The sequence below is a fragment of the Triturus cristatus genome, chromosome 7, assembly GCF_964204655.1.
Source record: "Triturus cristatus chromosome 7, aTriCri1.1, whole genome shotgun sequence".
NCBI classification, from domain to species: Eukaryota; Metazoa; Chordata; class Amphibia; order Caudata; family Salamandridae; genus Triturus; species Triturus cristatus.
Window position 1 is genome coordinate 1,350,572,967 of NC_140590.1, and position 14,495 is coordinate 1,350,587,461.

A 14,495-nucleotide genomic window follows, 5' to 3' on the forward strand; every position below is an offset into this window, starting at 1 on the left:
CAAGTTGGAGCCCCGAATGTTGCAAAGGCCCAATGACAAGCGGGGCAGCTGTGCTAAGTCCTTTCAGCACTGGACCATTGATGCGAGCCCCACTCGGGGACTATTAAATTGAAAATACCCAATTGTTGCAGCGGCCTGCAGCTGCGGCGCCGCTGTGTACTGCAGAGTAGCACTTGGCACCAGCCGGGCCTTGGAAGCCCTAAACATGAGATGGCCAATACGTTGCAGCTGCCCCCTGTCAGGCGGGGCAGCTGGGGAGTCAGCACGGGCCCTCACTGGGCCCTACGCACTACCATAGGGGGCGGGCACCGACCCTGTGCCCAGACACACCCCTCACTCAGTGTACTACGGGACCCAACTCACCAGCAGGCTGGGGCCCCTCTGGATGTCTCTGCAGTCTCTGGGCACCAGCAATGTGCCCAGACAGGTCCCACTGCTGGGACCTCTCCTGGCTACACCCTCGGCGGAGCCTTCTCCTAGTCAGCAGCACGGAGGGGCAGGCACTGACAATGTGCCTCAGGCCCCCTCCGCTGCAGAACTCCTCCTTGCCTCAGCTGCAGCAACGAGGCTCTCACCATGCACTGGAGCCCCACTCACCACGCCGCACCTCTTCTGACTTCACCCGGGCCCCCTCCTGGGACCCAGGACTTTGATGCAGTGCCCGCAAGGCTCGGACGGCTTCCCCCAGGCAGGTGGGGGGGGGGGGGGGGGGGGGGAGAAGGTGGAGATGGCCTCTGCGAGTCTCTGCCCACAACCGGGCAGACTGCCTGGCTTCCTGCCCTCGGGCCGCGGCAGTGATTTCAGAGTACAGGGTGGGCACCTGCTCTTCCGCCCAGTGTGGGATGGGCTCCCACTATTTTGGTATAAGGACCACGAGGTGTGCTCCCGCCGGTCTGGATAAGCACACGGGCGGCACCCACGCGGGGTGGACTCCCGCTTCAGTTTAAAGAAGCAAAGGTGCGCAATAGCGCGGGGTGGGCATCCGCGAAGGTCCACAAAGGCGGGGTAGGCTCCCGCTGTACTTTCAAGGCACAGCTCTCCTAACAGCATGCGCTGCAGGACCCATGCTCCTCACCTCCATAGGATAATGAAATATAGCGCTCTGGAGGCGCTAGAGTCCTCCCAGGATCACGTAGCGCTCTGGCAGCACAGTGCTGCAGGGGACAGGCGCTCCTCACCTCCTGGGCAGTGACGACAAACTGCTTCCAAGTCGCTAGACAGCAGGCAGAGCACAATCCATGCTGGGTTAAAGCTGTAGCGCTCCCCCGGCGCAAGGTCCCATAAAGTAAAGTAGTCCCAACGCTGCTCACCTCCTTGGGGCACAGTAGTAGCGCTCATGAGGCTAGGGCAGGAGCGCAGGCAGGCAATGCTGGGCGAGATCAGCAGTCAGTGGGCACTCAAGACAGGACAGCTGTTCCTAGGAACAGTCAACCCCATAACGTGGCACTCCTCCTGGCATAGCAGTCTTCACTCTACAGCGGGCTTTTCAGTGGCCTTGTGGACAGCAGAAGGGCACAGATGAGCGCAGGGGCCAGCACACAGGCCCTTGCGGCGGTACCTCCTGGCAGAGTGTCCCCTCTCAATCCAGTCCACGCTCAGTCCATCACATGGAGGCACAGCCCCCTATATATACACCCCACCTACCATTAAGGGCCAGAAGCTTCTAGAAGGTACTCTGGTAATCCAGTCCCAACTGGTTTTGGGAGAGGTGAAGAGCACCCTGCCTACCAGACATCCTACCAAAAGCTGGGGGAGGGGCGGCAGACAACTAGACCGGCAACCCACCTCAGACAGGCAGGCACAAAGTACACCAAACAGGGTGACATTTTAAAAGTAACATTTTTAAACTGCGTAAATAAACCTCTGCACACCATTGCGCAGCATTCCATCTCACACCAAACATACATATTTATTGTGTTACATTTCAAGCCACCAATTCCATGTCATGAAAAACACTAAGGGGGGGGGCAAAAAGTTCCGGGATGACCCTGCAAGCAGGGCCAAGTTCAACATATATAATGTTGAAAAAGCTTCCACTTAAAAGCACTGGTGACACCACGACAATGTTGCTGCTCCTGAGTGTCAAAAAGAAGGGAAATCCAGAGAGAAAATGATTTCTTTAAAGGATTTACTTTCCCTTCAACGCTCACCTGGCATGACGTCATGCCATAACTTCTCCACTAGTGAGAAGTGAGCAGCGCACATCTAGAAGCCAAGAACTAAGCAGTGTGCGCACATGGATGTGCCTGCTGTCACTGAAGTCCGGAAAAAAACAGCCCGCCTGTGCCAGGGAACAAAACAGAGCCCGATGGAGACCAGTTTCGAGGCCCCCTTTAAAAAAAAACACTGCCGGTGCTCAGCATCCGGTGGGACCCGGCCCACTTAAAACCCTGGTCAAACACTAACATTGTACAACGAGATTTCTAATGGACAATCGTTCTAGGAAGCAAGCTGTTGGCTTATACGCTCTGTACACACTCTGGCATTAAAAACGAGTCAACGAACTGTAAACACTGAAGAATTAGTGAAAATTAGGCAATACGTAGTAACTAAAAGTGAAGGGGAGTCGGACTGGCAAGTTTCTCCCAATGGCCTGAAACTAGTCACTAAGTGCCGCATGTAGGGGAGAAACTGTTCCCTGGCCAGGACCCAGTTCGCTACATAAGACCACAGTGCAGCTGCCACTCTTTTCCACTGTAAACAGGTAGGGATTGCAATCTCATTGGCAGGCTGACTAGACCCATAAGAACCTATGGGTATAATCAGAACGGGGGAGGGGGTGTTAGTCAGGACTGGAATATACGAGTTAAAATCGGTTATGAAGAGTCACTCTAAAAGGTTCAGACATTGGAGACAGCCAAGGAGGGAAGAGTAGGGGCCTTGGTGGTGGGAAATGTCAGGACTGGAATAGAAGTCAAAATCTGTTAGGAAGGGTCCCTATAAAAGGTTCAGGCATTGGAGACAGCCTATTTAACCTTTTGGAAGGAGTTACCGATCTGCTCCTTTGAAGCTTTTGTGGTTGCTCCTTAATTCAATTATGCACAAACTAGATTCTTAAAATGGCGGCCGCACAGAGACAGTTAAGAAATGCTCGGTCTAGTGATCAACGCAATTGCGCTCGCGCACTGAGCGGACTTCAACCGTTTTTTTCCTTGAGGAAGCAGAGTTCCTTCACCACACACACGGTTCCGGTCAAGTTTTGCCTGAAGAGTAGTGTTTCATTCCGTATTTGAGCTACGCTGATAATTACTTTTGAACCGCTGTTCAAGTATCCAGTTTTATCTGCAGAATTACAAAGTCAGAAGGTATTTGGGTATTTAGTCAGCCTTTTGCGTTCCTTCAGAGTGAAGCTCGAGATTTCATTTAACAGGCTTCTTTTGGCAGCAGTCTAACCACCAGAATCTTTCCACAAGTAAGTTTGTATTGTATGTGTCAGCACTGACTAGTCACATCAAAATACTTCAAATTGGTTATCCAGTCAGTGCCATTGATGAATGTTTAGAGATTAAAACAGTTAAGACTTTGTACACTCCTATAATTGTTCTATTAACAATCCTGGAACTAAATTTAGTTTTCTTGATCTCTTCGCAAGCTCAGCTGTATAGAGCTTCCAACTAGAACAGAGTACATCAGAATAAAAGCAGCAGCATTATTTTTTAACTGAGCATCTCAAGAGATGAAGCATTAATTTTCTTATGAATAAAACCTTAAGACTCTCCTGTGAGAACTATTGAACTGAATCATCAAAATAGAGCAGCAGATTCTTCAATTATCATACAGTAGATAAATATATATTTATACTTACCACTTATTTCACCACCTGCCAACTCTCTGCAAAAAAAAACAAAATCGACAGTTAATTTTGAGGATTGTACTACAAGAAATATATAAAAATTAAGAGCAGCTAGTCCACTGAGCATAACAGGTAATAGGAGCAACTAGAGGAGGAATTGAGGGTATTTATTGGGAGGCTGTGTAGAAAATAGTAAAATTGTGTTTGTTACAGGTGCCAGGAAGATTTCCAGAAATTCCTGAGGGGAAGAGGCATCGCAGTGGCAGTCTCTTGTCTTCCCAATCCCCTTTCCCCCTCTTTACTCGGAGTGAATTGGCTCATTGACTCACAGTGGAGTATGGGAATTATGGAATAGCACATCGCTCCAGTGGAAACAGTTTACAGGTGCATGGTACTGACAGTTTTGCTTTCAAGACAACTCCGCAGGATTGGATCCATATACAAAAATCACACGCTACCCTTTTGATTTATAAAAAAAAAATACATAAACAGTAATATAACACGCGGCGTTTGTGCTGCAGGCATTAAACTGATAAAATAAAAGCCGCACCGATGCAGTGTTGCTAAAATGAATGCTGTGAATCCGGCCAAATTACACACACTACCTTCTTGATTGGAAAAAAGCAGGAACGGAACGCGTGGTAGCCATAAAGTGGGCGCCGTGCTTATGAAATAAAAGCTGCACAGGGGTTGTGTTGAAATGAAAGCCACATGGTCGCCATGCTCACATTAGAACCATGCCTTGGGGAGAGGATGTGGTCTCATGGCTAGACTGCAGACTTTGGAGCTGGGAAACCAAGGTTCGAGCCTCAAGGTCAACTCCACATCCTGTGATTCTGGGCAAATCACTTAATCTCCACGTGCCTACCAAAAAAAAATGAATGTGTCCTTGTGTAACGCAACTGGTGCTCATGTAAAGTGCTCCAACACCTTCGGGTCAAGTTTGCGCTATATAAATCTGCCCAAAATAAAAAAAAAAAAATGCCTTTAGTTCACCACGAGCAGGAAACAAATAAAATAGTGGCCCCGGAATAACACACACTCAAGTGGAAAGATACCAGTAGTTAAGCGCTGCTGCATGAGAGGAAACAAATGAGGGACAAAAAGCAAAGATTATCCAATAGCAAACAAGTGTTTCTAAAGCACTGTCGATGCAACAAATAAAAAAGCAATGGGCAGGCTGTAAACCCACAGATTGAATACAGCAGGTCTGGAAGAGACAGCACATGGGCGGCCAAGGCTCTACCTAAAAATGTAGTGAGTAAAAAGTTAATGATCATCAAGCCCAAGAATCAAAGCTAGGAGGTCAAGTTAATCATTCCGGGTAGAAGACTCATTTCAGATCCCCATTTACTCTGCATTCATAATCCTTGGGAGACCCGCATCATTAATGGGAAAAGCACACAAATACTAAAGACCAAGTACAAAAACAAGACTGGGTGAACAACTGATCTGGAATGGGTCAACTTGAGATTTCTAAATACCAAGAATTATTCAGACAGAGGACCCTACAGGAATGGAGAAAGGTGGAAATTCATCTGTACCGTTTCTTCTGTACATTGCCGATGCTCCGTTTTTAAGGTTTTTTTTTTTTAACTCTGCAAAACCTTGTTTGACCATGTGGACAGCTTTGCATCTCTGAATGCATTTCAAGTAAATTCCACGAAAGAGTTCCAAAAAGGATGAGAAATCTCCAACTACTCACCGTCCTCAAGAGATGTTGGTCTTTAGCTGACTATGTCAAGTTAATTGCAATGCAGTATTTCAAATGCAACATTTTTCAAGTGAGCCTTGGGCAAATGGCATGAATCCACATGGTGCATGCCCACATCATGTGAATTTAATCTAGTTCAGAGATTAAACATACTCATTAGGGCCCGCTGAAGAGTACACATACCAGCGGAAACGTGTTCCTCCATTAAGATTCACCATCATCAAACTTGAAATATAACCTAAGAATGAGCAATGTGCGGCTGGGGTGGGTGGATCATGGTATTTAACTGCTATGTAAAAACACCTGTAGACCATACAATATTGGGGAAATGTACCACTGCTAGATTTTTGTTTTTAAATGCAAAACCCATTTGTTTGAGTTTTTTAGGTCTCGCCTGGCATAGGTTGTGCAGTATCGCTGGCTAGATTTAATGAGTTAGGGTAGATTTCACTAGCGGGGTTTAAGCCCCGCCCCTCTTTTCCATTGGCTGGCGTCACCGTTTATGGTAAACGGTGGCCAGCCATTGGAAAAGAGCTTCCAGTGACGTACAGTTCTCTTTTAGAGCCGTCCCAGTTGGACTGGCTCGCTTGGTTTACATTTGTGGTAAAAGCTTTCTTATCTTTATGGGGCCATGTGTTTCCAACACATGGCCCCATAAAGACAAGAAACCTTTCATGGCAGAAGGAAAGCAGGCCACATGTTTATTTTTGCATCTCGCTTAATAACCGTAGCTGACTGGCGAGCGCTTTTATTTGCGTGCGTTTTTTTCCCTTGTTAATGTGATAATTCCAAGGCAGAGTTGAAAAACGATGCCATAATTACATAAAGGGACGAAACTGGTCTCAATTATACAAATATTACAACCTGAAAAACACTTTAAATATGTATAAACGCATTAAGCGTTTAAGGTTCTCCTACACTATTACAGCGGGAAGATGCACGCAGCAAATGTATTGTCACCTCTCGGAGCCAGACTTAAAACAACCATGCTGCATCCACTGCCCGCACTGAAGTTACCGAATAGGAAGTAAAATCACCATACATAAACATAATAATAAATGAATGACAAAGTTGTCTTGTTCATCATTCGGACACACTGTATACATGATCCGATCAAGTCGGCGTTATGCTTCTCCTTTCGTTTCCGGCGACGTAGGATGTGAGGCATAGCTAGAAGAAGTCTGTGCGAGCGCCGCGCGCAGCTGATTGGCTGCGGTGTGGATTTGAATGGTGAACATGCGGGGCCGGCACCTGTAAGTCCTACGTGGACGGTGCGGTCTGTTTCGGAAGCGAGCAGGTGAGGGCAGCGAAGAGAACCACGGCAGGAGGGGCGAAGGACCACAATAAGAACGTATTAGGGCAGGGTCATATCTGCAGCAGTGGGCAATAAGCTTATATCAGTACCAGTGGTCAGCAAAGGAGGAGGAGCAAGAACTAGTAAATATGGGAATGTGATGGATGACAGGGGCACTGCTGATAAAAGTACAGGGCAGAGAGGAGGCTAGAAATAGGTTACCAGGCATTAAATAAAAAACAGTTTAACAAAAAAAAAAAACATTGAAGATGCAATAGGTCTCGCCTTTGATTAAGTTAAAGCCATTTGCTTTACTAATGGTATTGTGTAGCAAAGCAAATGGCTTTAACTTAATAAAAGGTGAGACCTATTGCATATTTAATGCTTGTTTAAATATTTGTTTTACCTTACTGAAAAAGCTCAGATTTTTAAGATTGTATTTCAAAACAAGGACGTACAAACAATACTATAGCAAGTATAATTCTAGCAGAGATGACAAAATTTAATTTCCTTTGTGCAATTAAATATACTTCGTACACATGGCTATGGGAGAATCCTGCTCTGAGATTTTAGGACTCCGACTACCCTCCCCAATAAAAAAGTTGAATTGGAGGACACCTTAACAATCAAAGAGTTTTTATATGCATTTGGTGGCTTGCAGGCGGAATTCCAATATATAGGCGTTTTAAATATCTACAAATCACGATTTGTTAGATCATTTAAAACTCAATGGGTCCAAGACGGAGGTCATGCTCCTTGGGAATAAAGGGTCCACCCTTCCCCTGAACATCTGGCCCACATGCCTCGGAGAGTCCCCCTCTCCCAAAGAGGAGATCAAGAGTCTAGGGATCTGGATGGAAAAGGACCTGTCCTTTAAAACTCAAGCTAAAAAAACTGCGGGTATTTGCTTCGCCCTTCTCAGATCAGTCCGTAAAATTCTGCCCCTTCTCCCGCAAGCCTCCCGGAAGTTGCTCATCCAAGGACTGATCCTCTCCAGACTGGATCATAACAACGCCATCTTCCTGGGAGCACCCGAATCCACCCTTAACAAACTACAACAAATTCAGAACGCCGCAGCCCGGCTTCTCACGAACACCCCGGCTAGAACATCTGCCAAACCAGCTTTGAAACTCCTGCACTGGCTCCCAATAAGAGAAAGGATAAAATTCAAATCCCTCTGTCTGGCACACAAACTTCTGCAGGACAAGGGCCCCCCCCCCATCCTCAAAAAACTAGTCACGCCCTACAAAGCCAATAGTCCTCTCCGCTCGGATCATGAGCATCTTATCATAGTGCACAGAGTAAAAAAAGGCACGCACAGGAGGTCGGCGATTCTCGGTGAACACGGCTAGACTGTGAAACGCCCTACCTCCCAAACTCAGGAGCGAATCCGGTCATCTCCGCTTCAGACAACTCTTGAAAACCCACCTCTTCCCCTGATCCACTCTCCATGGTTACCACCTCTGAATCGGCTGTCTTGGTTTTTTTAGCGCTGGGATGCTTCCGGGTTACTACGCGCTCTATAAAACCCACATTCATTCTATAAAACCCACATTCATTTAGGAGCCCAGCTGAATTGAATTTCACAGGACGTTTTATGCGACAAACTGTCTCAGGATTACTTTAGTTTCTACTTGTGCGCTCCGGCACCTTCTCTATACTTCCATTACCTTGCATCTGTTCTTATTGTTCAGACCGGAACGATCCAAAGAAAATCAATGTAATTTATAGCACGAGAACATGGAACTAGGTAATCCTCGCATTCCTCAAATTTACTCAAGGACTCGCCATGTGACACATGCTAGAATCTTACTGCACACTCAAAGAATTATTCAAGCTGACCTTCTCGCTCACATGAGAATTTCCTTAAATGCTTCACTCCTCTATGGCTCAAATTGGCAGAGATGATAAAGAAGAATAAATATTTCCATTACTTGCACAGGAGCAGAAGACAAGCACATACCCTTTAAACGTTTAATTGGACTTTAGATTGACCAATTATCCAACCTTCAGCTGAATATCTTGAGCCCCATGTTTACGGTCATAATAGTTACAATAAAGATAATTGAGCACACTTCAAGGGGGTGTTCATGACTCTAGCTGGAGACCAATCTCTCTCTGAGGTTATCCAACAGAAATGAAGTTGTGTATGGCTCCCTACCACAAAGGATTTTAAAGGGACTGGATCCTGTAACGACCGGAGTAGTATATGCCCATAATAATGTGGGTACCTTGAATTCCCAAGATAAACTGCTTCCGACAGAAATTTGCAAGCTACCCATATTGAACAAGTTACTGACTTGCAGTAACGCCTTATCTGTCACAGATCTAGCTGCACATTCAATACCTTCGAATTATCCCCATGCATAAGACTGGACACTGAAATTAGTGAGCAGTACCCCAGCCTGATTGGAGGAAAGATGGCCATGCTAAACAGCTCGGGATACCATACTCTCCGAGCCCAGTCCAGAGCCACAAGGATGACTGCAACCCAGTCGTTACTGAACTTCGAGAACTCTGGGCAGGAGTGGAGGGCAGAAGGGCATAGAGGAGGCCTGAGCTCTACTCGAGACAACAGCTGTTTTTGAAGCAAAAGTGCACAGAACTGCTGACATTGAGTGTTCTTGACGGTGGCTGACAGATCAAACCAAGGCTCTTCACACAGCAGAAAGAGCTTGCACTACCACTGGATGAAGACGCCAGTCGCGATCCACTAGGCATTAAGCCGATTTTGTCCAACCTGGCACTCAGACAGCTTGCCAGGTGTTGAAACACCAGGAATTTGTCCTGACATTCCAGGCATGTCCAGAGGTAAAGGCCTCTTACCAGAGGGCCCACAATCCCATTCTGCCTAGTTTGTTGCATTTCCACATGGCGGTGATGTATCTGAAAACTTGCCTTTCCTTGATGAATGGTAGAAAGGCTTTCAATTGACAGATGGATCGCTGGGAGCTACAGTAGCCTCAGTCTCACCCGAAACCTATGATGGAAGATAAACCTGAAACTGCACTGTGTCCAGAACAGCTCGATGAATGGGAGAGTCTGGAAGGGAGTCACGTGTAACTTTGCCTCCTATCTGCTCCCGCTAGGTGAGGAGACAGTGGAGAGTGCAGATAAGACGAGAGCGGATCATCCCCCCCCCCCCCCCCCCCCCCCCTGGGATGACCCGACCCAGCAACCGTGACTAGCGATAGCCCCTAGCAACCTGAGCAAGTGCTGGCAGTTGATCTAGGAGACTGCAGCCGGCATTGCTACTGCGCCCTCAGAGCACTGGTGTGACAGGGCTATGGTATTTATCCATGAGGCAGCGCTGGATGAGCAGGACGGCAGATTAATACCACACCCCCCTCCCCTCCCAGGTATGCTGAAACGAGCAGGCGGCCCAAGAAGACGCACAGCGGTAAATACAGACTGCTCCCTGGCAAGAGTCGGCGGGGCAGGAGAGAGGACTCGCCCAAAGCTTCGAGCTGCTGAGAGCAGCAAGAAACTGGCATGGAGGCACGAGACCCTGAAGCAAAACCTCCTGAAGGTGCGAGACAAGCATTGGAGATTAAGGCTCAGGAGGATACCACCCCTAATCACCAAAGAATACTGCGAGAGGCCCTGGAAGAACTGCGGGCTGAATAGGCCACAAGCCCTGTGCGATGGTTATGGTTGCAGAACAATCTCTGCTGGAAGCCACCATGAACTAGCAGAGAGCCGCACGATCCTACTCTAGGACAAATACACTTCAGCAACCCGGAGAGCAGGGAACCCAGGGTTATTCATCTAGTACATGCACATGGGGGCCGCACTGATGCAAAAACCTTGCTGATATCAGCTTCGATGAGCTTGCCTGGCAATCTGCACACACGTGGAAGGGGGGGGGGGGTGAAAAAGTAAGCGAAGGACTGAATTGTGACCGGCAAGAAGGGAATAACCAGTGCCCATGATGAACACCAACCGTGCACCTAGACAAAAGTAGGTGTCTGGGATGAGAGGATCAACACCCCCCACTCCCGATCGGAGACCATTTTCCTCTACATCTGGATTCCCCGGGCTCTGGACCACCGCTCCCACACCTGGAGTAGTTCGCTGCTGAATTGATGGCCCGAGAGGGAGACCCGCCGGCCAGGCAGCCCTAAAGTCCAACCCGACCTTTAAGCAGCAAGAGAGGCAGCGGCGACTGATAGAACAGCTGCAGTGCTTTGATTATAAGCAATACACAGATAAGACACACAGAGGGACAAATCTGGTTTCCTAATAGCATGGCTGATGAGCCCAGATAAACGAGGCTTGCCAATTATGGAGCTCAGGGTGAGGACCAGGGTGCATTCGCAGGAAGGGATCAACAGTACATTTGCTGACTGCTACTCAGCATTATATACTAGCTCCCTCACATGAGACCTAGAAGAGATGCGGGCACATCTGATGGCAATGCGCTGCCACAGATCACGGCGGAGTAAGTGAGGGACCTGGAAGTAGACATCACAGCGCGGGAGATTGCGGCCACCATCGAGCATATGGCGCGCAACAAAACTCCGGGCGCAGATGTGCTCCCAGTAGAGTTCTTTGCTGCGTATTCTGCAAAGCTAATGCCTTGGCTAGTAAGGCTCTATGCGGCGGCTAAAGAGGCCGGACTCCTCCTGGATACTACTAGGGAGGCGGTAATAGTTCCTATTTTGAAACCAAACAAAACGGCCTCTGACAGGTTGGCGTACCCACATTGTCAAGGCTTAACAGACTATAAAGTTCTGAGCAGGAGCTTGGCCACCTGACTATTGCCTTTCATAAATACAGTGATAGACAGATCAAGCTGGGTTTATCCAGAGCCATAGCACAGCAGGGAATATTCAACGATTATTGACTATTATTGAAATGGACAAGGAGGACCGAAGGGCTGCAGCAATCTTTGCTGTAGATATAGAAAAAGCATTAGATAGCTTAGAGTGGGGATATTTATATGAAGTTATGGCATGCATGGGATTGGGAGCAGACTTTGATTGGACTCTGCTATTACACACCAGACCAGAGTGCGCCCGGAAAGAATTTGATCAAGGGGATGTCCACTTTCCCCCTCGTTTGCTCTTACCATATAGCCACTGGCAATCTCGGCCAGTCCGGGGCAATTTTACTAGGGACTCTGTGTAGGGCGCACTGATCAGCATAGAGTGCGATTTGATGATCTGCTACTTTTCCTAAGAGGGGGAGGAAGACCTATGAGGAGCCCACTCCCTGCTAGAGTGAAGCGCCTTCTCCAACCTGAAAGTGAGTTGACAGAAGTCCAGGTTCTTCCCGGTGGTGCAGACGGGGCGCTCTGTGACTGACCTGGCATAGCTACAAGGGGAACAGAGGTGCCTGTTTCACTTAAGGGTCCGAATATACCTCGACTGGACCGACCTCCAAGGAAAACGTGGGGCGAGCTCTTCGAGTGCTGAGGACATCCAAAGCTTTGACGGACCCTGTCGCTGTCAGTAGCTGGCAGGATTGCACTCATTAAAATGGTGGCACTCTGCTCATATTCCTTTAGCACACTCCCGCTTTGGATTACCGCAGTATTTTTCAGAGGGTTAGAAACTCTAAAGCGGACACTCACATGGGGGTCGGGATGACAGTGCTGACAATGCGGGCGGGTCCCAACTTTGAGGCCTATTATATAGCAGCCCAGTGGCTGGTTAGAGACATGGCACGTTGACGGAAGACAGATGGGGTTCCATGCTCGGTTGCACCACAGTCACTTTATCTCCTGCAAGTGTTCCTCGTAGTAGGCAGACCGACTGGAAAAGATTCACACATTCAAGGTGCAAATCAAATGCAGGCGTTGAGTATTGAAGACATGCTGAGAACACTTCCCCACGAGGCAGCTGACGAGACCTAGATGTTTGAGAGGAGGCTGGGGCGACGAAGATGGGGATCTTTGCACAGACGCAGAGCTACTTCCCACTTCCCTTCAAGGAATTCTGTGCAGAATTTGACCTACCCTGCGGACATTACACAGAGCACTCATAGCAGCAATATGCAAACAATAGCGTATGAGAACTACAAAACTACTGTCACAGTAGAGTTATTATGGCCCTATCTGCAGGCACCATAAAATCTGTGTTTTGTCTGTTAAAGCACTACATGCAGATCAGCAACACCCGTTGGAGAAACTAAGGTCCCAGTGGGAAGCAGATCTATTCATCCAGATCTCAGCGAAGGACTGGGATAAGGTTAGTTGGGACACCCAAGTTATCTAGAAATGCATGCTTTAAACTAATTACTATGTCCTACACAGATCCTACGCTACTCCAGAACGCATAAGAGGATAGTTTCAGATAGCGGAGGCAGCCTGCCCTCGCCGCGTGGAGGAGAGCGTACATACCCTTCATATGTTCTAGACCTGCTAGAGACGGTATGAGTTTTGGGAAGCGGTCTTGCACGTGGAGGAGACTATCGAGAGAGGTCCCTCATATCCAGGCCCACTGTCTATTAGGATGGTTCCCCCACACATCCAAGACTAAAGTCACCAGTAAATTCCAGGACCCAACATTTGCGCGAGATGGACAGAAACTAAAACATCTAGAGGTTCTAGACTGCACACATGGAGGGGTGAACTGCTGAAGTGGGTAGGATGCGAGGGAGTGATATTGCGGAGTGAAGCTTAGAGGGGGATAGGGAACAAGGAGGTGGCCAGAGCCTGGAAAGCCCTGCTAGATGACCGGTCACATCCCGACCGGGGGAAACGCCTAGGAGATCCACCATGAGCACTGCCACAAGAATGCATACCTTTGAGTTAGACCCGTTATGCAGACCTTCCCAAAACAAAAGCCACCGGGTTGATAAATTGATTTGCGACTGCTCCAGCCCTGACCTGGGTATGAAAAAGATATACTACATCTATCACTAAGCCAATCCATACCTCTCGCGCAGTACTGACTCATGGGGGACGGACGGGGGGGGGGGGGGGGGGGGGGGAAGAGAACAGTTTCTTCTTTTGAATTGGCCTGGAGACTGATATTGCAATGTTCACTTCTGTACATATGAAGAATAAACACCTGTTATGCCAGCTTAACCACAACAAAATGTAGTTTGGCCAAAACCAATAAAAACGGTTTATAAATAAGGTAGTTGGTGGACTCACCAGACCATGCTCTAACCGTTCTGAAAGGGTAATGGCATTTCAAGAAAATGAAAGTAAATTCTATACTGCGCTCGTGTTTGAAGAAATCTGGTCAGCCACCATGTGTCAAAATTCTCAACAATAAATTCTATCAGATACTTCAGGTGTTGGAAAGGCATAAAAAGCTACATTTAACAATTAATCACATACCTACAGAGCTGAAACATTTGTATGCAAATGAAGTGAGAACATGTGGATTGCATAAACCCTATAAATTCTATTGCTATATCGTCACAAAATCAAAACATAAACCGGTCGTTTGAGATTAAAAAGTTTATACATCCAACACAGAAATTCCTTCATAATAGCATCACACCATCATCCTATCTGTACTGATAATTTGCCACCCATGTTCAATTCACATGGATACGTGGTGTTGAGTTCACCTGGTAACCTCACTTCAGCCACTAGTTCTTGCCTTATGAGTGGCGCCAATTCTTTAATGGCACGTGCACATCAGCCTGAAAAGGAGTGCGCTTACGAGCCAGGGCTGGTGGTCCAGTCCTTTAGTGGTCTATTTTTTACTCTCATAAGCACTCTTTAATTTCATTTT

The 14,495-nt window shown here is 47.6% G+C and overlaps 1 protein-coding gene across 2 annotated transcripts in view; it reads right to left on the reverse strand.

The window, feature by feature from the left end:
* Positions 1-14,495, reverse strand: part of SMIM19 (small integral membrane protein 19) — a 73,574-nt gene that overhangs the window by 33,347 nt on the left and 25,732 nt on the right. For both annotated transcript variants that reach the window (XM_085619016.1, XM_085619017.1), the window contains exon 2: positions 3,806-3,831. The gene's annotated coding sequence lies outside the window, so the exon portion shown is untranslated. The remainder of the gene's footprint in view (positions 1-3,805; positions 3,832-14,495) is intronic.